The sequence below is a fragment of the Lithobates pipiens genome, unplaced genomic scaffold (assembly GCF_037356315.1).
Source record: "Lithobates pipiens isolate NorthernLeopardFrog02 unplaced genomic scaffold, aLitPip1_a1.2 Scaffold_61, whole genome shotgun sequence".
In the NCBI taxonomy this organism is placed as follows: Eukaryota; Metazoa; Chordata; class Amphibia; order Anura; family Ranidae; genus Lithobates; species Lithobates pipiens.
This window is the reverse complement of record NW_027507883.1, coordinates 1,991,728-2,019,253: the sequence shown is the minus strand read 5'-3', so window position 1 is coordinate 2,019,253 and position 27,526 is coordinate 1,991,728. Positions and strand designations below refer to the sequence as shown.

Below are 27,526 nucleotides of genomic sequence, written 5' to 3'. Positions count from 1 at the left end.
CAGCGTGAGACTATCTTGTATCCTGATTCTTGATATTGGTCTGCTTTATGTACTAAGGTCAGGATCTTCCCTATCTGTTGTGGGGTAAATGTGATGCCTAAGTCCCTCTCCCATTTGTGGATAAATGGTGGGGGTCGACTCCTCCTCCTGACTACTCAATTGGTTGTACAGGAGGGAGAGGGTGTGTCGCCCAGGTTCCCTTTTGTGACAGATGGATTCATAGGCTGTCAGGTCTCTAGGAGTGTAAGGGGCCCTTTGTATGGCCAGAAGAAAGTGACGAAGTTGATAAGCACTAAACAAGTCAAGCGGAGTGTCAGAAAGCTCGGCGACCAAGGGGCGTGGCCTGGACAGCAATGGAGTAGGACGTCTGTGGTGAGTCCTCCGTTTGCCCACTGTATCCTGCCGCCTATCCTGCTACAGTTATCCCTGCTTCCACAGCCAGAGACCTTGCCACTCTCCCTGGGCAGCCATCCAGCCATCCAGCACTCGAAAGCGCCGCCCACGGCCGCCACCGAAGCTCTCCTCTTCCATCCGGGCTTGCTGTGCAGGAAAGACTGGGGACTCGGCCTACCTCCTGGAGCAGCGGCCATCTTGGTTCACCCGGCGGCCGCTCCGGCAGCTCTATCTCCCTGTACGGGCAGCCCTGAGCCTGCTTATTGCCCCCTATGCCCACCGGATGATCTGGGGTACATGCTGAGGCAGTTGTTTGGTCAGTGGAAGCCTGAGGGACGGTCCGGCGGTCTCGGCCTAGCTCCCGGCGGCCATCTTGCTACACCCTGTGACTGCCCTGTTGAGGACTCACGGATCTCCTGTATTGCTTCCCTTCGTTTTAGTGCCACTGGACCTTGCCACTGATTGTCTGACACCCACAGCCTCCTCTGGGACACCCCTGGACTGGGTAGGAGGGGGGATATTAACGATCCTGCCTGGTGAACAGCGGCCATCTTGGTACACCCGGGAATTCTCCTGCTCTTCTCCTGCAGTATGTCTCCACCAAAAACGAGCTCTGAAGCCACTGACAAACTTGCCAAGTACCGCAGGCTCGGAGAAGACCTGCGGGATAAAGACGGTGCAGGCGCATCCCCGGATATGGAACGCTCCGAAGCGGCCACTAACAAGGTCCTAGATGCCATTGCCATGTGCCAGAGCACGCTTACCACCAAAATCGAGGAGGTCAAAATTGATGTTTCTCTTATCAGACAGGACCTTTCCGCCCTGCGGGATCGTGTGGAGGAGGCGGAGACCCGCATCGGCAGAGCGGAAGATATTTTACACCCCCTGCAACATACTACTGATGAGATGCGTTGTCAGCTACAGCAGCTTAGTGCAAAGCAGGACGACATGGAAAATCGCCTTCGGAGGTGTAACCTCCACTTTATCGGCCTCCTTGAGCATGCTGAGGGCAACGACCCGGCAAGCTTCCTTGAGAACTTCCTTACAACCAATTTTGGTAGAGAGGCATTCTCTGTGATGTTTGCAGTTGAGAGAGCTCACCGCATCCCTGCCCGGCCTCCTTCCCAAGGAGCTCCGCCGCGTACTCTGATAGCGAAATTCCTAAATTTCAAAGATCGCGACAAGATCCTCCGCCTGACTAGAGAGAAGGGGAATATCCCCCATGCCAATGTTCATGTGGCCGTCTTCCCAGACTTCTCCAATGAGGTGCAGCGACAACAGTCCAGGTTCCAGGAGGTTAAACGTCGCCTCCGTACTCTACACCTCAAATATGCCATGTTATATCCTGCGAAGCTCCGTGTGGAATGTGACGGCCGAACCCATTTCTTCGAAGACCCCGAACTGGCGTCCACCTGGATTGATCAGAGGGATCGCCGGGCCTGAACGTGCCATGCTGTCTGAAAGCTGTGAGTGCTCTAACCCCCCCTTCCGCTCCTCTCCTATTCCCGCAATGCTGTTTGACTTTCATCTACGGTCTATCCCCTTAATGAATACAGTGCGGATCTGTGTATTCTGGCAGAGCGGGGGGACAGTAATGGCAACCCCTCCCCCCACCCCTTTTCCCCCCCCTTTTTTTTTTCTCTTTCCTTTTTATATATACCACCCCGGATCTTGCAATATTCCGGCCGCATTCGGGTGATTTTGATCCATTATCCTCGCTTTCTCCGCGCCTGAAAGAGACTGGCTGAAGACCACGTGCTGACCGATGTTGTGGATTCCTGCTATACCTTGACTATTGCTCCGTTGGCAAACGGGACCTCTCCCTGTACGACTGTAATGGTGCCACACTGTTGTGGCTCCTACACCCCATGCGCTTCTCAGAGAGGGAGTCGCCCCCCTAGGATTTTTGTGAACTTTGTCCGTTTGCCGGACTGTTTTCTGTTCCTCTTCTTTTTTTTTCTTTCTATAATGGGTATCTATGCTCCCTTAAAATTAAGTCCCTTGCCTCCAATGGGCCTTGCCCGTTGGATGTCCCCCGTTGATACCTGGTTGTGGGATACTATGTCCGTGCTGAGTTGGGGAGGCAGTGGACTGGGAGGGATGGGAAATGTTGTGGGTATTTGTTTTTCTATGCCAACCTATCTACAAATGTTTTGTTATGCTATAGGTACTATGTTGTTGTCACATGTGCACTATAGATATTGGCTGATACAGAGGTTTCCACCAATGGCTCTGTCCATGTCTGTTCAGCTGGTCCTAGTTCATCTGCGGTTTATTACGCACGCCCTATATCCGCCATGAGCTCCCTAAAATTTCTGACGTGGAATGTCAGGGGCATGCGCAATAAGATTAAGCGCACCGCTGTTCTGACATTCCTTAAATCTCAGCGTGCTGATGTCATCGCACTGGTTGAGACTCATGTTACGGGTCACTTACAATCCTCTTTGAAAAAGCCTTGGATAGGCTGGGCCTATCATGCTACTCACACCTCGTATTCCAGAGGGGTCTCGGTCCTGGTTGCAAAAAGGGTCCCATTTGAATTAATGTCACTTCAGACGGACCAGCAGGGCAGATATGTGTTTATACACGCCACCGTTAATGGATCCCCCATCCTGATACTAGCTTGCTATGTCCCCCCCCATACAATTCACTTGTCATTAGTGAGGGTCTTGCCTTTATGACTCAATATCCCTCCGTACCAGCGGTGTGGATGGGAGACATATTAATGACTCTCACTCCTGCCCTGGACCGTATGGGTGCACCAGACCCTCCCTCTGACTCGCCAGCCCACACTAGGCTATACCGCATGCTGACTGACTTTGCTATTGTTGACACTTGGCGCCACAGACACCCACACGCTAAAGCCTTCTCATGCTTCTCGGCCAGTCACAACACTATGTCGCGTATAGATTTTATTTTAATTTCAAGGTCCCTAACACCGAAACTAGGGGATGTGGGCTTTGCTCCGAGAATACTTTCGGATCACACTCCATACTGGATTGCGCTCCAGCTCCTGAGCGTCTCACCTGCTCCTCCTTGGCGGCTCAACCCGTTTTGGCTGACGGCCCTGAGGGACCAGGAAGACATCCCCACTGAACTACAATATTACTTCACGGCTAACGGGCACTCAGCTGCTTATGACACGGTCTGGGAGATGTTTAAACTGCATGCCCGCTCCCTCCTTTCCACGCGCATCAATAGAGTCAAAAGGTCATCTAAACTTATTCTGCAACAGGCTGCGGAACATCTACAGGTGCTGGAGGAGGCGTTCCATCGGGACCCTTCGCCCAGCACAGCCAATAATCTTAGGATACAGACGCGACAGGTTTCCCTGTTGCACATTGAGAAAGCTAAGCAGTGCATCTTCTTTTGTAGACAGAGGGTGTTTGAGTACGGTGAGCGATCAGGCAAACTACTTGCATACCTGGCCCATCTGGATGCACATCCCCCTGTGGTAGTGTCGTTGTTAGATCCGCGGGGGAACGATATCACCGATCCGCAACTAGTGGCGGAGGAATTTGGGAAGTTCTACCGTGCACTTTACACCTCCCGGGTCACCCACTCTCCCCAAGACACCAGGGACTACCTGGCGGGAGTTGCATTTCCCAGACTGGCTGATGAACAGCTTGAACTGTTAGAAGCCCCTATTACTATAGAAGATATCTCCGTGGCTATCTCCTGCCTGGCAGCGTCCAAGGCCCCAGGATTAGATGGCTTACCACTTGAATTCTACGCCACTTACTCTGAAATCCTTATCCCTAAACTTTATGACTTATACAAATTTATGTTTGATACAGGTACCCTACCCCCCTCTATGAGAGAGCCCCAAATTGTAGTAATCCCCAAGCCTGGCAAGGACCCTAAATACCCAGAATCGTATAGACCTATCTCCCTGCTCCAAGTTGATATTAAGATATTAGCTAAGATCCTAGCCTCCCGCCTCAACCAAGTCATTCTGTCCCTAGTCCACCCAGATCAGACAGGCTTTATGCCAGGGAAAAATACAGCAATGAACATTCGTCGTCTATTTATGAATATTCAGGGATCCCACGATGACATCGGGTCGAGGGTCGTGGTGGCTCTGGATGCCGCTAAGGCCTTCGACTCTGTGGAGAGGAACTACTTATGGGAGTGCCTTTCGAGATTTGGATTTGGCCCCAATTTTATTCGTTGGGTTCAACTCCTATACCAATCCCCCAAGGCCAGGGTGTTTGTGAATGGTTGGTTATCGGACCAATTTCCCCTTGAGAGGGGGACCCGACAGGGCTGTCCTCTTTCCCCTATGCTGTATGCACTGGCGGTGGAGCCGTTGGCCATCATGATTCGGGCAGATACTAATATCCGTGGCCTTAAGATTGGTAACCTGGAAGAGAAGATCGGGCTGTATGCCGATGATACCCTCCTGTACCTGGCAGACTCGGGTCCTTCCCTGTGCGCTGCCCTTCATTCCATAGAATGTATCGGTGGCCATTCGGGTTTGCGTATTAACTGGTCCAAATCTCAGATCCTTCCCATTGACCATTTCCCCCCTCCGTTCACGTCTCCACCTCTGAGTCTCCCAAGGGTCTCCTCGATTAAGTACCTCGGGGTGCAGGTGACCAGATCACTCACAGACTACACACTCCTTAACATTGAACCCCTATGTACCCTGATCAAGACTAAGACACAGAATTGGGCCAGACTACGGCTGGGGGTTATGGGACACATTAATTTGGTTAAAATGATACTTTTACCAAAGATACTCTATCTTGTGTGGCATGCCCCCCTATATATACCACAAAAAAATTTCAAAACGATTGAGTCTATTCTTAACTCATTTATATGGGGGCACAGCAGACATAAATTATCCTGGAAGCTCCTGAAAAACCCGGCGACGCTGGGAGGAGCTGCTCTTCCAGACTTTCAGGAGTACTATCTTGCCTCACAATTATCCCATTTTTATTATTTTGATAAAAGCGAACTACTACGATATCAGGCACTAATCTGTGGGCATCCTGACAATCCAGCCCACACCCCCCTTCAGGCAGTCCTCAGGGCCCCCTTGACGAGTTTCCCCCCCCCGTCATAACGCAGACATGCTGACACATCACCGGAGGGTATGGGGGGTGGCACTGAAAAAACTTGGGATCCCACGGGTCCACTCCCACACGCCTCTCTGGTTCAACATGCACCTACCTGAACTGCTGTCCATTCCAGATCCTGTGGTGTGGATACGCCACGGGATCTTATATATTTATCAGGTCATGACTAATATGGGAATAAAAACGTTTCAAATGCTCAAGGACGAATTTTCCATCCCTAACCGTCTCCTTTTTAGATACCTGCAGCTCCGCCATGCCATACAAACCCAATTTATTAGCTCTAACCCATCCTTGGCAGTCCCCTCTATAGTAGATACAGTTACGGGTACTGAGCCAGCTAAATTAAACTCCACCTTGTACTCCGCTATCCGTCTCCCTGGTGTCATGGCCTTGGCCTATGCTGCTAAGACCAGATGGGAGGTGGACGTTGGGCTTATTGCGGATGAGGATTGGGATGACATTCTGGGGGATGTGAAATATGTATCCCCCCGGCTGTCAGATCGCCTCACGCAGCTGTATATCATACACAGGACATATCTAACTCCCCAGAATATAGCACGTTTCAAGCCCATGTACAATCCGGGATGCCGTCAATGTGGTCATACCCCGGGCTCCCTTTTATGGACCTGTCCCACTATTCAAGCATACTGGATGCAAGTGATACGATTCCTGCACGACCAGATGGGTTCACCTGCTACCCTAGACCCCAAAATGTGCCTGCTCGGTCTAATGCCTAGCTTAGAAGCTGATAAATCTCTTCGCACCTTTTTGCATGAGACCCTATTCCTGGCAAGGAAAGCGGTGGCTAGAAGGTAGATGCAGGCCCTGCCCCCCACAATCCAGTGTTGGAAAAAAGAGGTAAATGATACTCTTCCATATAAGAAGCTGATTTATGTGCATAGGGGGTGTTCACCTAAATACGAAAAGGTCTGGGGTAGATGGTTGGCAGATGGTGAAACGTGTACTTAATATACTCACCCTTCATCTTCTCCTTTCCCTCTCCCTTTTTTTTTTTTTTTCTCCTCTCCCCTCCCTCTCTCCCCCTTTCCTTTGTCTCTTTTTATACATACATATGTACTATGTGATGGCTCTACCTCTTGTGGGTAGTTTGTTTTATGCTACACGGTTACTGTAATGTATCTATATATATGCTATCGTTTTGGCCATGTTGGCCTCCGTCAATTTATGTACCAAGCATTCGTACCTCAATAAAGTTGGCTTTTTCAATAAAAAAAAAAAAAGAAAGCTCGGCGACAGTTTGCGTGATCGGGAGCCCTCCTGAGGGCCACACCTCTCCCAGACGCTGTTTCCCCACCACTGTCAACTGTCGCAGTTTCTTGTTGGTAAATCCCGGTGGGAAGTCTGGATTACCTATAACCGGAGTCATTGGTGATGGCAGGGGAGCAATGTGTGTGCAGTGGAACAACCTCCGCACAACAGCCAACGTAGCTCCCACTACGGGGTGACCTCTGAGGTCTTTTGGTAGGGAGGACAGGAGCCACGGGGAGGTCAATAGGGGAATCGATCCATCCTCAATCTCCATCTCCACCCACTGCTTGTGTGGGCCACGACTCTCGCTAGCAGAGTCATTCTGTAGTATTGTATGAGATCTGGGAGACCCAGACCCCCCTTGTCCTTTGGTCTGGGAAGCAATTGCAAACGGGCTCTGGGCGGTTTGCGCGCCCAAATAAAGTCCCGGAGCAGCACCTGCAGTTGTCTGAAAAAAATTGGGGGTAACCGGATCGGTAATGTCTGGAACATGTATAAGATCCGAGGGAGGGCCGTCATTTTGAATGCATTACAGCGCCCGAACCAGGTCAGTGTTAAAGCATGCCAGTTTCCCAAATCAGATTTCAGTCTATCCAGGAGAGGGACAAAATTAAGCGGGTACAATTGCGCTAAATCCGCTGCGATGTCAACGCCCAGGTAACGTATAGATTTTTCAGCCCAGTAGAATGGAAAAGCGGAGCGGAGCCTCTTGGCCTCACCATGGGGGACCGATATATTCAATACAGCCGACTTGGCGCAATTGTTTTTATAGTTTGATAGGCTGCCGTGTCGCTGTAGAGACGCAAGTATTTTGGGAAGCAAAATGTGTGGATTGGAGACGGAAAAAATTAGATCGTCAGTGTACGCCGCAATTTTGTGGTGTGCCGAGGGTTTGGATATGCCAGTAATATTCGGGTCATTCCGAACGTGACACATAAGTGGTTCCAGTGTCAGAATTAAAATTAGGGGAGACAGAGGGCACCCCTGCCTCGTCCCATTAGTGATGGGGAAAGAGTCCGAGCACCACTCGGTCACCCGTACCGCTGCCGACGGCGTTGAGTAAAGCGACATTACCCAGCTCATCATGTTGGGGCCAAGACCTATATGTTCCAGGGTGGTCTGCATAAAGTGCCAGGCCACCCTGTCAAAGGCCTTCTCCGCGTCCGTTGACAACATAAGCAAGGGCCTTCCCTGTACATGCGCCGCATGGATTAAATTGAGGACTCGGGCCGTATTGTCTCTAGCTTCCGACTTATTTTCATTTTTTTGCTTGTTTCCCAAGGTGACCATCTTGGCGTTTGTCAAGAGGGTTGAAAGTGCCTGAAGAGATTGTCTACGGGCACATCACCCTGAAAGCACCCGAAGCTTCGTCTGCTCCATACTGCGCATGCGCAGTACGGCGCGGACACTATATCATGGCCGGACAGTATATGGCAGAACACCGGCACCAGTCAACCACCGGTGTCATGTGCGTCGCTGTGTAATATAGAGCAGGGTCCGGGAAGCCAATACCTCCCCGCAATTTCGGTCGCAATAGCATTGCCCTACCAATACGCATATGTTTTCTGCGCCAGAGGAACTTGATAAAGATTGAGTGAACCGCATGAAAGAAAGTCTGGGGTATTTTGATAGGTAAGGCTTGTAGTAGAGCTAGTGGGTCCCATCTTTTAAGGTCCGCTGTAAGCCCATAGGCTTCTTTTTATGTTGTTGGCTTTGACCTGTTTTTTTTGCTTGTTTCTCAAGGCGACCATCTTGGCGTTTGTCAAGAGGGTTGGGCGTGTCTTGAGGAGAACGCTTACGGGCCACATCAACCTGAAAGCACCCGATCTCATCTGATTTCAGAGGCTAAGCAGCGTCAGGCCTGGTTAGTACCTGGATGGGAGACTGCCTGGGAAGACCAGGTGCTATAGAAGGATCTGGTCTGGTTAGTGTCTTGATTGGGAGATCGCCTGGGAATACTGGATGCCGTAGGCTTCTTTTTATGTTGTTGGCTTTGACCTGTTTTTTTTAGCTTGTTTCCCAAGGTGACCATCTTGGCCTTTGTCAAGAGGCTTCAGAGTGCCCAAAGAGAGTGCCTACGGCCAAATCACCCTGAAAGAGCCCAATCTCATCTGATCTCGGAGGCTAAGCAGCGATGGGCCTGGTTAGTACCTGGATGGGAGACAGCTAGGGAATACCAGTTGCCGTAGGCTTCTCATTATGTTGTCGGCGTTGACCTGTTTTATTTTCCCTTGTTTCCCAAGGTGACCATCTTGGCGTTTAACAAGAGGGTTGAGAGTGCCCAAAGAGATCACCTACGGCCCCATCACCCTGAAAGCGCCCAATCTCATCTGATCTCAGAGGCTAAACAGTGTCGGGCCTGGTTAGTACTTGGATGGGAGACCGCCTGGGAATACCAGGTGCCATAGGCTTCTTTTTATGTTGTTGGCTTTGAACTGTTTATTTCGCTTGTTTCTCAAGGCGACCATCTTGGCGTTTGTCAAGAGGGTTGGGTGGGTCTTGAAGAGAACGCTTACGGCCACATCACCCTGAAAGCACCCAATCTCGTCTGACTTCAGAGGCTTAGCAGCGTCAGGCCTGGTTAGTACCTGGATGGGAGACTTCCTGGGAAGACCAGGTGACATAGAAGGATCTGGTCTGGTTAGTGTCTTGATTGGGAGATCGCCTGGGAATACCGGATGCCGTAGGATTCTTTTTATGTTGTTAGCTTTGACCTGTTTTTTTTCCCTTGTTCCCCAAGCTGACCATCTTGGCATTTGTCAAAAGGGTTGAGAGTGCACAAAGAAATTGCCTACGGGCACAACACCCTGAAAGCGCCCAATCTCGTTTGGTCTCAGAGGCTAAGCAGGGTTGGGCCTGGTTTGTACCTGGATGGGAGACCGCCTGGGTTTTCCAAATGCCGCAGGCTTCTTTTTATGTTGTTGGCGTTGACTTGTTTTTTTTGTTTGTTTCCCAAGGTGACCATCTTGGCGTTTGTTAAGAGGGTTGAGCGTGCATTTGATCTCAGAGGCTAAGCAGGGTTGGGACCTGGTTAGTACCTGGATGGGAGACCACCTGGGATTTCTCGATGCCATAGGCTTTAGTTTTAAGTTGTTGGCATTGACTTATTTTTTTTATTTTTATTATTCTTTTATTAAGTAGAACAACATAAATATAACAGTCAACCATACAGCATGACCCAGGGTCACAATTACATGGTAACAAAAAATAGGCAGCCAAATAACTCTGGGTTCTCAGAGGGGAGTCCTACAGTTTCATGCAGAAAAGAGAGAAACCCCACCTCCGACATGTAGTACAGTATAACTAGTGCAGCTCCGTTCGGACAAATGTAATCATGGAGAACAACTGGGACCACAGCGAGCCAGCTTATCATGACCTACGTGAACCAGAGTAAAATATGAGCCGGTCATGTCCAGAACCCTGGGGTTCTTCTGGGTCCCGAAGGCTAGTAAGGAGACAAGGCATAGTCAAAAGGGAGGACGGGGAAGAAGAGAGTGCAAAGACGGAGAGAGAGGAGGTGGGGGGATGGCGGCGGGGAAAAAAAGAAAAATAAAGACAAAAAGGGGGGGGGGGATGCCACCCAGGGCAGACATGGCCTACGTAGGTAAACGTTAGATGGTCAGTCGTTTTCTGGGACAGAGGCACTGCTCACCTCCCGAATGTAGTCTCGAGTACCAGTAAAATACCTCCAGGGCCTCCATGTAACACTAAATGCCTCTTCAGTGTTGTGAAGGGTGGCGGTCAATTCTTCCATCCGGAGAATATGATTGACTTTGGAATACCACAGCACCTTGGATGGGGGCTGAGGCTGCCTCCACAGTGCGGGAATGCAGGCCCGGGCGGCATTCAGGAGTTGCATCGTGAGGGTTTTTTTGTATTTTCGAACAGGCTGTTCGGTCAAGTGTAGAAGGCACGCTGCTGGGAACCCAAAAGTTCCTCAAGGCCGGGCATGCCCAGAAAAGGTGTCCCATGGTCCCCGTATCTGAATTTCACCTCCAACAAACTTTCGGGATCGATCTATCCATTTTATTCAGAAGGTATGGGGCTCTATACCAGCTTGAGACTATCTTGTATCCTGATTCTTGATATTGGTCTGCTTTATGTACTAAGGTCAGGATCTTCCCTATCTGTTGTGGGGTAAATGTGATGCCTAAGTCCCTCTCCCATTTGTGGATAAATGGTGGGGGTCGACTCCTCCTCCTGACTACTCAATAGGTTGTACAGGAGGGAGAGGGTGTGTCGCCCAGGTTCCCTTTTGTGACAGATGGATTCATAGGGTGTCAGGTCTCTAGGAGTGTAGGGGGCCCTTTGTATGGCCAGAAGAAAGTGACAAAGTTGATAAGCGCTAAACAAGTCAAGCGGAGGGTCAGAAAGCTCGGCGACAGTTTGCGTGGTCGGGAGCCCTCCTGAGGGCCACACCTCTCCCAGACGCTGTTTCCCCACCACTGTCAACTGTCGCAGTTTCTTGTTGGTAAATCCCGGTGGGAAATCTGGATTACCTATAACCGGAGTCATTGGTGATGGCAGGGGAGCAATGTGTGTGCAGCAGAACAACCTCCACACAACAGCCAACGTAGCTCCCACTACGGGGTGACCTCTGAGGTCTTTTGGTAGGGAGGACAGGAGCCACGGGGAGGTCAATAAGGGAATGGATCCATCCTCAATCTCCATCTCCACCCACTGCTTGTGTGGGCCATTACAATGCCAATCAACGACTCTCGCTAGCAGAGTCACTCTGTAGTATTGTATGAGATCTGGGAGACCCAGACCCCCCTTGTCCTTTGGTCTGGCAAGCAATTGCAAACGGGCTCTGGGCGGTTTGTGCGCCCAAATAAAGTCCCGGAGCAGCACCTGCAGTTGTCTGAAAAAAATTGGGGGTAACCGGATCGGTAATGTCTGGAACATGTATAAGATCCGAGGGAGGGCCGTCATTTTGAATGCATTACAGTGCCCGAACCAGGTCAGTGTTAAAGCATGCCAGTTTCCCAAATCAGATTTCAGTCTATCCAGGAGAGGGACAAAATTAAGCGGGTACAATTGCGCTAAATCCGCTGCGATGTCAACGCCCAGGTAACGTATAGATTTTTCAGCCCAGTAGAATGGAAAAGCGGAGCGGAGCCCCTTGGCCTCACCATGGGGGACCGATTTATTCAATACAGCCGACTTGGCGCAATTGTTTTTATAGTTTGATAGGCTGCCGTGTCGCTGTAGAGACGCAAGTATTTTGGGAAGCAAAATGTGTGGATTGGAGACGGAAAAAATTAGATCGTCCGCGTACGCCGCAATTTTGTGGTGTGCCGAGGGTTTGGATATGCCAGTAATATTCGGGTCATTCCGAACGTGACACGTAAGTGGTTCCAGTGTCAGAATTAAAATTAGGGGAGACAGAGGGCACCCCTGCCTCGTCCCATTAGTGATGGGGAAAGAGTCCGAGCACCACTCGGTCACCCGTACCGCTGCCGACGGCGTTGAGTAAAGCGGCATTACCCAGCTCATCATGTTGGGGCCAAGACCTATATGTTCCAGGGTGGCCTGCATAAAGTGCCAGGCCACCCTGTCAAAGGCCTTCTCCGCGTCCGTTGACAACATAAGCAAGGGCCTTCCCTGTACATGCGCCGCATGGATTAAATTGAGGACTCGGGCCGTATTGTCTCTAGCTTCCGACTTATTTTTATTTTTTTGCTTGTTTCCCAAGGTGACCATCTTGGCGTTTGTCAAGAGGGTTTAAAGTGCCTGAAGAGATTGTCTACGGGCACATCACCCTGAAAGCACCCGATCTCGTTTGAATGTTGGAGGCTAAGAAGAGTCGGGCCTTGTTAGTACCTGGATGGGAGACTGCCTGGGAATACCAGGTGTCGTAGACTTCTTTTTATGTTGTTGGCGTTGACCTGTTTTTTTTTTCGCTTATTTCCCAAAGTAACCATCTTGGTGTTTGTCAAGAGGGTTGAGAGTGCCTGAAGAGATTGCCTATGGCCACATCACTCTGAAAGCACCCAATCTCGTCTGATCTTGGAGGCTAAGAAGAGTCGGGCTTGGTTAGTACCTGGATGGGAGACCACCTGGGAATACCAGTTATTGTAGGCTTCTTTTTATGTTGTTGGCGTTGATTCGTTTTTTTTTTTTTGCTTGTTTCCCAAGGTGACCATCTTGGCATTTGTCAAGAGGGTTGAGAGTGCCCAAAGAGATCGCTTACAGCAGCATCACCCTGAAAGAGCCCTATCTCTTCTCTTCTCTGAGGCTAAGAAGGGTTGGGCCTAGTTAGTACCTGGATGGGAGATGGTGTTGGAATACCAGGTGCCGTATTCTTCTTTTTACGTTGTTGACATTGACCTGTTTTTTTTCGCTTGTATCTCAAGGTGACCATCTTGGCATTTGTCAAGAGGGTTGAGAGTACCCGAAGAGATCACCTACGGCCCCATCACCCTGAAAGCGCCCAATCTCGTCTGATCTCGGATGCTAAACAGTGTCGGGCCTGGTTAGTACCTGGATGGGAGACCGCCTGGGAATACCAGGTGTCATAGGCTTCTGCTTTTCTTTTTCTTTTTTATTTAGTAGTATGCGACATACAATGCAAAGGCAACTTCACAGAATGTGTGATACAAATAGTTACAAACAAACAATCAAATTGCATGGATATCAGAGCCAATGGTAAGAAGTCCGAGGAGAATAGCACGTGTACAGCTTTGCGGTCATATCAAGATGAGATTAAAGCTCCATCTCATTGGGATCCTCTACCACTTAAAATATTATTGATACTAGCCCTGCTACCCTCGAAGAGTTTAGATATCCATAGATAGGGGAAGAGTATTGTGTAGTAGTCAAATGGGGTCGGAACATACCATTTTCTTTTCCCTTTTTTGAGTTAAGAAGGGAAATAGTAGAACTGAAAGGAGGGAGAAGGGGAAAGAGAAGATTGGGGAAGGAAATGGCAGAAAAGGAAAAGAAGGTGTCGTGGGTAGAGTGGATAGGGTGGGGTCCCCTCCCAGGGAGCAAGAGACGCCCTCGGCTCACCAGCTCATCAGCTGTCCAACGTTTGGAACAGCGATCTCCAACGATCACCATGAGCTTACTATGTCTCGCGGAGGTATTCTTCCGAAAAGCGAAACTGGGTCCAGTAGAACCATCTGTTCCCATGCTCCTCCGTTTTATCCCTCATTGTGGCAGTCAGGTCTTCCATTCGTTCAATATCATTTACCCTTGCGAACCACTGGGTCACCATTGGAGCAGATTGCTCTTTCCACTGACTTGGGATGCAGGCCCTAGCTGCATTGAGGAGATGTTTAAGTAAGGACTTATGATAAAGTTTTCTCGACATAGGAGTTAGATTGAGAAGAACTGCTGCAGGATCATTGGCTAAGGAAATGTCTGTGAACTTGTGGATGAGTCTCAGGACATGCTGCCAGAATGTTTGTAATTTAGGACATTCCCCGAAAATGTGGAGAATGGTGCCAGCCTGTTGCCCACAGCGACAGCAGCGGTCAGATTGACCGGGAAATATTTTGGCCAACACCACCGGTGTATGATACCAGCGTGTGATCAGCTTATATGAGATCTCCTGATATTTACTGCAGAGTGACGACTTATGGGCGAAAAAGAGTATTCTGTCCTTTGGTTTGGAGAATGTAGTTTGTAAGTCCCTTTTCCATTTAGCTAGGAAGGGTGAATTCGTGGAGGATTGTGCGTCTGTCAGGATTTTGTAGGACCTAGAGAGGGAACCACGAATTGGGCCATCATCCAGGCAAAGTTCCTCGAAGGGGTGGAATTGTCTAGAGAAGAACGATTGGTTAGGTAGTGATCCGAGGAAATGGATTAGCTGTCTAGCTCTCCAGCTATCCAATGCAACTGGTACTTGCTCTAGCAGTATGGTCCCCATGGGAATCAAGCCTGTGGATCCAAGAAATAGGGCTGCTCTCAGAAGCCCTTTCGGGGCTTGCCTGGTAAAGGCCTGGTCAGACAGGCCCGGAGGGAATCTAGGATGTCCAATAATTGGGGTCATAGTAGAAGGGAAGTTAGTCAGGTGGGAAAGGTGAAAAAAACTATCCATCTCGGCGAGCGAGGGGCCAATTAACGGGTGAATAGTCACACAGGGCTCCAATGGCCTCCCCGCCCAAGGCAGACCAGCCAGTGGAACCCGCGCCATCTCCTGCGATAGCTTGACCCATAGCTTCAGTTCCCCATGCCGGTGTCTTATCACATATGGTCCCCCATCGGATAGTGTCCGCTGTGTACTGCGCATGCGCAGTACACAGCAACACAGATTCCGAAAATTGCAGAGCATGAACGGCGCCTGCGCACTGAGTCCAGGTTCTATCCCCACTATCCAAGTGGACATAGAGTAAGAATATAAAAGAGCCGAGCGCAGCGAGGCCGAGCCCGAAGCGTGGTGAGCGAAGCTCGCCTGCGAGGGGCCCTCTAATATTCACAACCCTATGTCCGCTTGGATGGTGGGGCTACCACCTCCACTCACCGCGCAGGCGCCGTTCAGCTTCAGAGATTTTCCGAAGCTTCGTCTGCTCCATACTGCGCATGCGCAGTACGGCGCGGACACTATATCATGGCCGGACAGTATATGGCAGAACACCGGCACCAGTCAACCACCGGTGTCATGTGCGTCGCTGTGTAATATAGAGCAGGGTCCGGGAAGCCAATACCTCCCCGCAATTTCGGTCGCAATAGCATTGCCCTACCAATACGCATATGTTTTCCGCGCCAGAGGAACTTGATAAAGATTGAGCGAACCGCATGAAAGAAAGTCTGGGGTATTTTGATAGGTAAGGCTTGTAGTAGATACAGAAGTCGTGGCATCGCGTTCATCTTCAACACATTAAAGCGTCCGAACCATGACAGAGCTAGTGGGTCCCATCTTTTAAGGTCCGCTGTAAGCCCATAGGCTTCTTTTTATGTTGTTGGCTTTGACCTGTTTTTTTTGCTTGTTTCTCAAGGCGACCATCTTGGCGTTTGTCAAGAGGGTTGGGCGTGTCTTGAGGAGAATGCTTACGGGCCACATCAACCTGAAAGCACCCGATCTCATCTGATTTCAGAGGCTAAGCAGCGTCAGGCCTGGTTAGTACCTGGATGGGAGACTGCCTGGGAAGACCAGGTGCTATAGAAGGATCTGGTCTGGCTAGTGTCTTGATTGGGAGATCGCCTGGGAATACTGGATGCCGTAGGCTTCTTTTTATGTTGTTGGCTTTGACCTGTTTTTTTTAGCTTGTTTCCCAAGGTGACCATCTTGGCCTTTGTCAAGAGGCTTCAGAGTGCCCAAAGAGAGTGCCTACGGCCAAATCACCCTGAAAGAGCCCAATCTCATCTGATCTCGGAGGCTAAGCAGCGATGGGCCTGGTTAGTACCTGGATGGGAGACAGCTTGGGAAGACCAGGTGCCGTAGGCTTCTCATTATGTTGTCGGCGTTGACCTGTTTTATTTTCCCTTGTTTCCCAAGGTGACCATCTTGGCGTTTAACAAGAGGGTTGAGAGTGCCCAAAGAGATCACCTACGGCCCCATCACCCTGAAAGCGCCCAATCTCATCTGATCTCAGAGGCTAAACAGTGTCGGGCCTGGTTAGTACCTGGATGGGAGACCGCCTGGGAATACCAGGTGCCATAGGCTTCTTTTTATGTTGTTGGCTTTGAACTGTTTATTTCGCTTGTTTCTCAAGGCGACCATCTTGGCGTTTGTCAAGAGGGTTGGGCGGGTCTTGAAGAGAACGCTTACGGCCACATCACCCTGAAAGCACCCGATCTCGTCTGATTTCAGAGGCTTAGCAGCGTCAGGCCTGGTTAGTACCTGGATGGGAGACTTCCTGGGAAGACCAGGTGACATAGAAGGATCTGGCCTGGTTAGTGTCTTGATTGGGAGATCGCCTGGGAATACCGGATGCCGTAGGATTATTTTTATGTGGTTGGCTTTGACCTGTTTTTTTCCCTTGTTCCCCAAGGTGACCATCTTGGCATTTGTCAAGAGGGTTGAGAGTGCACAAAGAAATTGCCTACGGGCACAACACCCTGAAAGCGGCCAATCTCGTTTGGTCTCAGAGGCTAAGCAGGGTTGGGCCTGGTTTGTACCTGGATGGGAGACCGCCTGGGTTTTCCAAATGCCGCAGGCTTCTTTTTATGTTGTTGGCGTTGACTTGTTTTTTTTGTTTGTTTCCCAAGGTGACCATCTTGGCGTTTGTCAAGAGGGTTGAGCGTGCATTTGATCTCAGAGGCTAAGCAGGGTTGGGACCTGGTTAGTACCTGGATGGGAGACCGCCTGGGATTTCTCGATGCCATAGGCTTTCGTTTTAAGTTGTTGGCATTGACTTATTTTTTTTATTTTTATTATTCTTTTATTAAGTAGAACAACATAAATATAACAGTCTCCCATACAGCATGACCCAGGGTCACAATTACATGGTAACAAAAAATAGGCAGCCAAATAACTCTGGGTTCTCAGAGGGGAGTCCTACAGTTTCATGCAGAAAAGAGAGAAACCCCACCTCCGACATGTAGTACAGTATAACTAGTGCAGCTCCGTTCGGACAAATGTAATCATGGAGAACAACTGGGACCACAGCGAGCCAGCTTATTATGACCTACGTGAACCAGAGTAAAATATGAGCCGGTCATGTCCAGAACCCTGGGGTTCTTCTGGGTCCCGAAGGCTAGTAAAGAGACAAGGCATAGTCAAAAGGGAGGACGGGGGAAGAAGAGAGTGCAAAGACGGAGAGAGAGGAGGTGGGGGGATGGCGGCGGGGAAAAAAAGAATAATAAAGACAAAAAGGGAGGGGGGGGGAATGCCACCCAGGGCAGACATGGCCTACGTAGGTAAACGTTAGATGTTCAGTCGTTTTCTGGGACAGAGGCACTGCTCACCTCCCGAATGTAGTCTCGAGTACCAGTAAAATACCTCCAGGGCCTCCATGTAACACTAAATGCCTCTTCAGTGTTGTGAAGGGTGGCGGTCAATTCTTCCATCCGGAGAATATGATTGACTTTGGAATACCACAGCACCTTGGATGGGGGCTGGGGCTGCCTCCACAGTGCGGGAATGCAGGCCCGGGCGGCATTCAGGAGTTGCATCGTGAGGGTTTTTTTGTATTTTCGAACAGGCTGTTGGGTCAAGTGTAGAAGGCACGCTGCTGGGAACCCAAAAGTTCCTCAAGGCCGGGCATGCCCAGAAAAGGTGTCCCATGGTCCCTGTATCTGAATTTCACCTCCAACAAACATCCGGGATTGATCTATCCATTTTATTCAGAAGGTATGGGACTCTATACCAGCGTGAGACTATCTTGTATCCTGATTCTTGATATTGGTTTGCGATGGAAGCTTTATGTACTAAGGTCAGGATCTTCCCTATCTGTTGTGGGGTAAATGTGATGCCTAAGTCCCTCTCCCATTTGTGGATAAATGGTGGGGGTCGACTCCTCCTCCTGACTACTCAATAGGTTGTACAGGAGGGAGAGGGTGTGTCGCACAGGTTCCCTTTTGTGACAGATGGATTCATTGGGTGTCAGGTCTCTAGGAGTGTAGGGGGCCCTTTGTATGGCCAGAAAAAAGTGACGAAGTTGATAAGCACTAAACAAGTCAAGCGGAGGGTCAGAAAGCTCGGCGACAGTTTGCGTGGTCAGGAGCCCTCCCGAGGGCCACACCTCTCCCAGACGCTGTTTCCCCACCACTGTCAACTGTCGCAGTTTCTTGTTGATAAATCCCGGTGGGAAGTCTGGATTACCTATAACCGGAGTCATTGGTGATGGCAGGGGAGCAATGTGTGTGCAGCGGAACAACCTCCGCACAACAGCCAACGTAGCTCCCACTACGGGGTGACCTCTGAGGTCTTTTGGTAGGGAGGACAGGAGCCACGGGGAGGTCAATAGGGGAATGGATCCATCCTCAATCTCCATCTCCACCCACTGCTTGTGTGGGCCATTACAATGCCAATCAACGACTCTCGCTAGCAGAGTCACTCTGTAGTATTGTCTGAGATCTGGGAGACCCAGACCTCCCTTGTCCTTTGGTCTGGCAAGCAATTGCAAACGGGCTCTGGGCGGTATGCGCGCCCAAATAATGTCCCGGAGCAGCACCTGCAGTTGTCTGAAAAAAATTGGGGGTAACCGGATCGGTAATGTCTGGAACATGTATAAGATCCGCGGGAGGGCCGTCATTTTGAATGCATTACAGCGCCCGACCAGGTCAGTGTTAAACCATGCCAGTTTCCCAAATCAGATTTCAGTCTATCCAGGAGAGGGACAAAATTAAGCGGGTACAATTGCGCTAAATCCGCTGCGATGTCAACGCCCAGGTAACGTATAGATTTTTCAGCCCAGTAGAATGGAAAAGCGGAGCGGAGCCTCTTGGCCTCACCATCCGGGACCGATATATTCAATACAGCCGACTTGGCGCAATTGATTTTATAGTTTGATAGGCTGTCGTATCGCTGTAGAGACGCAAGTATATTGGAAAGCAAAATGTGTGGATTGGAGACGGAAAAAATTAGATCGTCAGCGTGACCATCTTGGCATTTGTCAAGAGGGTTGAGAGTGCACAAAGGAATTGCCAACGGGCACAACACCCTGAAAGCGCCCAATCTCGTTTGGTCTCAGAGGCTAAGCAGGGTTGGGCCTGGTTTGTACCTGGATGGGAGACCGCCTGGGTTTTCCAAATGCTGCAGGCTTCTTTTTATGTTGTTGGCGTTGACTTGTTTTTTTTGTTTGTTTCCCAAGGTGACCATCTTGGCGTTTGTCAGTTTGCGTGGTCGGGAGCCCTCCCGAGGGCCACACCTCTCCCAGACGCTGTTTCCCCACCACTGTCAACTGTCGCAGTTTCTTGTTGGTAAATCCCGGTGGGAAGTCTGGATTAGCTATAACCGGATTCATTGGTGATGGCAGGGGAGCAATGTGTGTGCAGCGGAACAACCTCCGCACAACAGCCAACGTAGCTCCCACTACGGGGTGACCTCTGAGATCTTTTGGTAGGGAGGACAGGAGCCACGGGGAGGTCAATAGGGGAATGGATCCATCCTCAATCTCCATCTCCACCCACTGCTTGTGTGGGCCATTACAATGCCAATCAACGACTCTCGCTAGCAGAGTCACTCTGTAGTATTGTCTGAGATCTGGGAGACCCAGACCCCCCTTGTCCTTTGGTCTGGCAAGCAATTGCAAACGGTCTCTGGGCGGTTTGCGCGCCCAAATAAAGTCCCGGAGCTGCACCTGCAGTTGTCTGAAAAAAATTGGGGGTAACCGGATCGGTAATGTCTGGAACATGTATAAGATCCGCGGGAGGGCCGTCATTTTGAATGCATTACAGCGCCCGAACCAGGTCAGTGTTAAAGCATGCCAGTTTCCCAAATCAGATTTCAGTCTATCCAGGAGAGGGACAAAATTAAGCGGGTACAATTTGCGCTAAATCCGCTGCGATGTCAACGCCCAGGTAACGTATAGATTTTTCAGCCCAGTAGAATGGAAAAGCGGAGCGGAGCCTCTTGGCCTCACCATCCGGGACCGATATATTCAATACAGCCGACTTGGCGCAATTGATTTTATAGTTTGATAGGCTGCCATATCGCTGTAGAGACGCAAGTATATTGGGAAGCAAAATGTGTGGATTGGAGACGGAAAAAATTAGATTGTCAGTGTACGCCGCAATTTTGTGGTGTGCCGAGGGTTTGGCTATGCCAGTAATATTCATGTCATTCCGAACGTGACACATAAGTGGTTCCAGTGTCAGAATAAAAATTAGGGGAGACAGAGGGCACCCCTGCCTCGTCCCATTATTGATGGGGAAAGAGTCCGAGCATCACTCGTTCACCCGTACCGCTGCCGACGGTGTGGAGTAAAGCGTGGTCTAGTTATTAAAAGATGAGACCCACTAGCTCTGTCATGGTTCGGACGCTGTAATGTGTTGAAGATGAACGCGATGCCACGACTTCTGTATCTACTACAAGCCTTACCTATCAAAATACCCCAGACTTTCTTTCATGCGGTTCGCTCAATCTTTATCAAGTTCCTCTGGCGCGGAAAACATATGTGTATTGGTAGGGCAATGCTATTGCGACCGAAATTGCGGGGAGGTATTGGCTTCCTGGACCCTGCTCTATATTACACAGCGACGCACATGACACCGGTGGTTGACTGGTGCCGGTGTTCTGCCATATACTGTCCAGCCATGATATAGTGTCCGCGCCGTACTGCGCATGCGCAGTACGGAGCAGACGAAGCTTCGGAAAATCTCCGAAGCTGAACGGCGCCTGCGCGGTGAGTGGAGGTGGTAGCCCCACCATCCAAGCGGACATAGGGTTGTGAATATTAGAGGGCCCCTCGCAGGCGAGCTTCGCTCGCCACGCTTCGGGCTTGGCCTCGCTGCGCTCGGCTCTTTTATATTCTTAGTCTATGTCCACTTGGATAGTGGGGATAGAACCTGGACTCAGTGCGCAGGCGCCGTTCATGCTCTGCAATTTTCGGAATCTGTGTTGCTGTGTACTGCGCATGCGCAGTACACAGCGGACACTATCCGATGGGGGACCATATGGGATAAGACACCGGCATGGGGAACTGAAGCTATGGGTCAAGCTAGAGCAGGAGATGGCGCGGGTTCCACTGGCTGGTCTGCCTTGGGCGGGGAGGCCATTGGAGCCCTGTGTGACTACTCACCCATTAATTGGCCCCTCGCTCGCCGAGATGGATCGTTTTTTTCACCTTTCCCACCTGACTAACTTCCCTTCTCCTATGACCCCAATTATTGGACATCCTAGATTCCCTCCGGGCCTGTCTGACCAGGCCTTTACCAGGCAAGCCCCGAAAGGGCTTCTGAGAGCAGCCCTATTTCTTGGACCCACGGGCTTGATTCCCATGGGGACCATACTGCTAGAGCAAGTACCTGTTGCATTGGATAGCTGGAGAGCTAGACAGCTAATCCATTTCCTCGGATCACTACCTAACCATTCGTTCTTCTCTAGACAATTCCACCCCTTCGAGGAACTTTGCCTGTATGATGGCCCAATTCGTGGTTCCCTCTCTAGGTCCTACCAAATCCTGACAGACGCACAATCCTCCACGGATCCACCCTTCCTAGCTAAATGGAAAAGGGACTTACAAACTACATTCTCCAAACCACAGAAGGACAGAATACTCTTTTTCGCCCATAAGTCGTCACTCTGCAGTAAATATCAGAATATCTCATATAAGCTGATCACACGCTGGTATCGTACACCGGTGGTGTTGGCCAAAATATTCCCTGGTCAATCTGACCGCTGCTGTCGCTGTGGGCAACAGGCTGGCACCATTCTCCACATTTTCTGGGAATGCCCTAAATTACAAACATTCTGGCAGCCTGTCCTGAGACTCATCCACAAGTTCACAGACATTTCCTTAGCCAATGATCCCGCAGCAGTTCTTCTCAATCTAACTCCTATGTCGAGAAAGCGTTATCATAAGTCCTTACTTAAACATCTCCTCAATGCAGCTAGGGCCTGCATCCCAAGTCAGTGGAAAGAGCAATCTGCTCCAATGGTGACCCAGTGGTTCACAAGGGTAAATGATATTGAACGAATGGAAGACCTGACTGCCACAATGAGGGATAAAACAGAGGAGCATGGGAACAGATGGTTCTAATGGACCCAGTTTCGCTTTTCGGAAGAATACCTCCGCGAGACATAGTAAGCTCATGGTGATCGTTGGAGATCGCTGTTCCAAACGTTGGACAGCTGATGAGCTGGTGAGCCGAGGGCGTCTCTTGCTCCCTGGGAGGGGACCCCATCCTATCCACTCTACCCACGACACCCCCTTACCCCTTTCTTTTCCTTTTCTGCCATTTCCTTCCCCAATCTTCTCTTTCCCCTTCTCCCTCCTTTCAGTTCTACTATTTCCCTTCTTAACTCAAAAAAGGGAAAAGTAAATGGTATGTTCCGACCCCATTTGACTACTACACAATACTCTTCCCCTATGGATATCTAAACTCTTCGAGGGTAGCAGGGATAGTATCAATAATATTTTAAGTGGTAGAGGATCCCAACGAGATGGAGCTTTAATCTCATCTTGATATGACCGCAAAGCTGTACACGTGCTATTCTCCTCGGACTTCTTACCATTGGCTCTGATATCCATGCAATATGATCGTTTGTTTGTAACTATTTGTATCACACATTCTGTGAAGTTGCCTTTGCATTGTATGTCGCATACTACTAAATAAAAAAAAAAAAGAAGCCTATGGCACCTGGTATTCCCAGGCGGTCTCCCATCCAGGTACTAACCAGGCCTGACACTGTTTAGCATCCGAGATCAGATGAGATTGGGCGCTTTCAGGGTGATGGGGCCGTAGGTGATCTCTTCGGGCACTCTCAACCCTCTTGACAAACGCCAAGATGGTCACCTTGGGAAACAAGTGGAAAAAAAAACAGGTCAAGGCCAACAACATAAAAAGAAGCCTACAGCACCTAGTATTCCCAGGTGGTCTCCAATCCAGGTACTAGCAAGGCCCAACCCTTATGTGCCCATAGGCAATCTCTTTGGGCACTCTCAACCCTCTTGACAAATGCCAAGATGGTCACCTTGGGAAACAAGCAAAAAAAAAAACGAATCAACGCCAACAACATAAAAAGAAGTCTACGACACCTGGTATTCCCAGGCGGTCTCCCATCCAGGTACTAACAAGGCCCGACTCTTTTTAGCCTCCAACATCAAACGAGACCGGGTGCTTTCAGGGTGATGTGCCCGTAGGCAATCTCTTCAGGCACTTTCAACCCTCTTGACAAACGCCAAGATGGCCACCTTGGGAAACAAGTGAAAAAAAAACCAGGTCAAGGCCAACAACATAAAAGGAAGCCTACAGAACCTAGTATTCCCAGGTGGTCTCCAATCCAGGTACTAGCAAGGCCCAACCCTGTTTAGCTTCTGAGATCAGAGGAGATCGGGCGCTTTCAGGGTTATGTGCCCATAGGCAATCTCTTTGGGCATTCCCAACCCTCTTGACAAATGCCAAGATAGTCACCTTGAGATACAAGCAAAAAAAAACAGGTCAATGTCAACAACATAAAAAGAAGAATACGGCACCTGGTATTCCAACGCCATCTCCCATCCAGGTACTAACTAGGCCCAACCCTTCTTAGCCTCAGAGAAGAGAAGAGATAGGGCTCTTTCAGGGTGATGCTGCTGTAAGCGATCTCTTTGGGCACTCTCAACCGTCTTGACCAATGCCAAGATGGTCACCTTGGGAAACAAGCAAAAAAAAAAATGAATCAACGCCAACAACATAAAAAGAAGCCTACGGGGCGTGACCGGAAGTCGACCCGGATGGCAGCCTAATACTCTCGCTCTCCCTCCAGCCTCCGCTCTACTGCACCTACGGGGATAATCCAGCCCCATCCGATGGGGAAATCCAGGGCCACAAGGTCCTCCAGCTCCAGGGGACCTCCCGCTACCCCGTTGGGCACCGCCACGGACCTCCGGTCCTTCTTTTTAACGACGGAGGTCCCGACCGACAGACCTCCCAAAATGGCGCCGGCGGCCGCAACCGCGCCGTTGCGGGCTCCTTCTCCGGCTTGCAGGGCCCATCCGAGCCACCAGCACGGACCGGGGGATCGAGGGACACCGCGGCAGACATCCCCGGCCCCGGAGGCCTCCGGTGCGGTGAGTCGATCCCCGGTCCCGCCCGCCTCTGAGGCCGTCCAGCTAGGCCTGCGGCCTACCACGCCATCCACGCCACCACCAGGGCACACGACCAGGCCCCTCCTGGGATCCTCTCTATCCCCATGCTGCTCGGCACCACAGTCCCCCCCGCCCGCCTGCAGCTCTGGACGCCAGCGGGGGGGTCCCGTGCGAGACCGGACGGATCAGGGAGGGGGGTGGACTAGGCCTGGGGCCCTCTGGAAGTAGGTCCCCCCTTCCTCCGGACACTCAGTGCTCTCTGGCTCTGCCTAGGATGCTCCGGACGCCCCCAGACACCTGTGCTGTATCCGAGGGGTCCCCCCTCTCTTTTGCTGCTGAGGACTTCCCTGCCCTCCCCCCCGAGGAGCCACTATCCCTGTCTCGGAGTCGCCCCCTTCTAAGACTCAGAAAATGGGCCCCTCGGGGGCCCCCCTCCCCCCCACGCAGCCGCAGGGGACAACCAGGGGTGTCAGCATACCCTGGGGGACCCGTAGCCCTTCCTCCCCAGGATGACAGGGGACGACACCGGCCACCTCTCTTGGTCCATACCTCTGAGTGGACGGGGGTGTGGGATTCTCCCCCTGAGCATGCTCCCTCCTCCTGCACTGCTGGACCCGTGGACCCTAGACCACTGTCGCCACGTCATCGCATGGATCGGGACGATCCGGGAGACTTAACCACGCCACCACTGCACCCTCAATGGCAGTTATACTTACAAGCGATCCCTACCAAAGAGGATTTTAAACAATTGATTGAAGATGTCAAATCCACGTGTCGGGCGGAAATACAAATGCTCCACTCTGGCCTTAAGCACCTTGCGGACCGGGTGGAGATGGCTGAGGAGGAGATACAAGAGGCCAAGATAGCGGTCCACAAGACCCAAATGCAAGGGGCTGAACACCATCTGTTCCTGAGAGATATGCAGCGTCATGTGGAGGACTTGGATAACAGGGGGCGCCGGCATAACATCAGAGTGCGAGGGGTCCCGGAGTCTGAGGGCCCGGAGGACGCTCAGATTATCTTGCAGGAATTATTTAACACTCTCCTTGGAGAACCCCCCACTAAATTTATTGAGATGGACAGAGCTCATAGGGCCCTACGCCCCAAAAATGCTAACTCTTGCCCCAGGGACATTATCTGTAGAGTCAACTCGTTCCACCTTAAAGAGGATATCCTGAGACAAGCCCGTTTAGTCCGTGAGGTGACTTTCCGGAACCACCCAGTGCAACTTTTTCCGGACCTCTCCTGGATTACGCTGCAAAGACGTAGACTTCTCCAACCCTTGCTCCGTACCCTGCAAGATGCCCAGATCCCTTACTGATGGGGTTTCCCATTTAGCCTCACTGCCAAACATCAGGGCAAATCGGCCTCTCTGCGGTATCCTGAAGATCTGCCGACTTTCAGTGAAGATCTGGGCATCCGCCCCCCCGGATCCCCGATTGGGACCTTATCGCTACTCAACCCACACCTCCGACGCTGTGGCAGAAGGTTCCTTCACGCCAATGACCCAGAAACCGGGAAACGCAAAACAAGTCTAAGCGACAGGGCCCTGGCTGAAGATCCCAGCCCTTCCTTTTTTCCAAATGACTCTTTTCTTCTTTCATCGATGCCTGGTTGGCCCTCTGCGACCTATGGACGGTGGAGATGAAGTTCCGCAGCGTCCTTGACCACTCAGCGGCTTAGTGCTCGGACGTTGTATTGCCCTGGTTCCAGTTGCACTCATTACCCCTTCCCCTTTGGTGCCTTATCAACAAATTTCTGCACTTAGGCTGATGGTTGGGAGACTCGGGAGAGTGGGTTCCTCCTTGCTCTCACGACCCTCCCCCTACCCTTTTTTTTGGGTTGTTTTTTTTTTAGTGATTTTGCTCCTGTTCAAGTTCTTACACAATTTACACTCTTCTATTCATCCTTAGGGCCTAAATGAGGAGACCTGGACTCCTATGCGGCCGCCGGGCCCACGCCTTGTGCGCTGGGTCGGGTGGCCCCCTGGGAATCCGTGCAGACCCGGATGACCTTTTTACCCGGCGTCGAATATTGCCCTATGTTTGGTCCAATTATGGGCCCATGTTTTCTTTGCGATACCTTTCTTGTTGTTGTAACGTTTTTCTCCCTTCTCTCTCTTTCTATCTCCCCCTCTCTTCTCTCCTCTGTCATCATTCCGCTGTCTGCAGGGACTGGAAACGTAGTGACGGGGCCCTACGAACGGAACACGTCTGCTCCTGGCTCCTGGCGGTCCCTCTTGAACGTTGCTACCGGGTAAGATTTATTAGACACAGACCGCACTCCTACCCCCCCCCCCCAGACTTGACTGATGGCTAAGATTCTATCCATGAATGTCCATGGCCTAAATTCAAACCGGAAACGGCATCTGGCACTAAGGGAGTTTAAACAGTCGGGGCAGATATTGTCCTGGTTCAGGAGACGCATTTTGACAGGGGGGGATCTTTTGCCTTCGCCTCCAGGAGCTTCCCGCTTGCGTATCAATCCTCGGGGTCCCATAAGAGAACAGGGGTGGCTATCCTGATCCGACAAGGAGCACCATTTACTTATACTGATCATTACAGCGATCCCCGGGGGGGGCTTCCTGATACTTAAGGGTACGTGGCAGTCACGACCGATTACCCTGTGTACGCTATACGCTCCTAATGTCCATCAGCATAGCTTCCTCTCCAGGGTTTTTGCACGTTTATTTAAAGAGGACCACGGCTATCTGGTGGTGGGGGGAGACTTTAATTTGGCTCACTCGGCCACGGCTGATCGTCAGATGGCGCCCACCCGCGTGCCCTTGCCCAGAGCCCTCCGGGACTCGAGGCTTTTTCGGCAGCTTACTCGCCGTTATGCACTGTTTGACGCCTGGCGAGCTCTCCGTCCTGGGGATCGGCAGTACACATACTACTCAGCCCCCCACCATATGCACTCTTGTATTGATTATTTCTTTACCAATAATGCTACGTTGAGAGCGATGCGTGGCGCGTCTATCCTGCCGATCTCCTGGTCGGACCATGCCCCGATCTTACTCACCCTGGACTTAGGCCCCCCGGAAGCTGAACACTTTCCTTCTGCAGCACCTTCCCTCCCAATCGGAATTAGCCTCGACCCTGCGCCACTATTTTGTTGAGAATTTGACCCCAGACGTCCCCCTCCCCACTGTGTGGGAAGCCC

General features: G+C 50.9%; 8 pseudogenes; 6 read left to right on the top strand and 2 right to left on the bottom strand.

Annotated features, from left to right (window-relative positions):
* The first annotated feature begins 8,816 nt into the window (after positions 1 to 8,816).
* LOC143958616 (5S ribosomal RNA) lies at positions 8,817 to 8,935 on the top strand (annotated as a pseudogene).
* Positions 8,936 to 9,035: 100 nt separating this feature from the next.
* Positions 9,036 to 9,154, top strand: LOC143958405 (5S ribosomal RNA; annotated as a pseudogene).
* Positions 9,155 to 12,708: 3,554 nt separating this feature from the next.
* On the top strand, positions 12,709 to 12,827 carry LOC143958752 (5S ribosomal RNA; annotated as a pseudogene).
* Positions 12,828 to 13,148: 321 nt separating this feature from the next.
* Positions 13,149 to 13,267, top strand: LOC143958388 (5S ribosomal RNA; annotated as a pseudogene).
* Positions 13,268 to 16,015: 2,748 nt separating this feature from the next.
* LOC143958333 (5S ribosomal RNA) lies at positions 16,016 to 16,134 on the top strand (annotated as a pseudogene).
* Positions 16,135 to 16,234: 100 nt separating this feature from the next.
* Positions 16,235 to 16,353, top strand: LOC143958425 (5S ribosomal RNA; annotated as a pseudogene).
* Positions 16,354 to 22,922: 6,569 nt separating this feature from the next.
* Positions 22,923 to 23,041, bottom strand: LOC143958414 (5S ribosomal RNA; annotated as a pseudogene).
* Positions 23,042 to 23,540: 499 nt separating this feature from the next.
* LOC143958508 (5S ribosomal RNA) lies at positions 23,541 to 23,659 on the bottom strand (annotated as a pseudogene).
* Between the last annotated feature and the right edge of the window lie 3,867 nt (positions 23,660 to 27,526).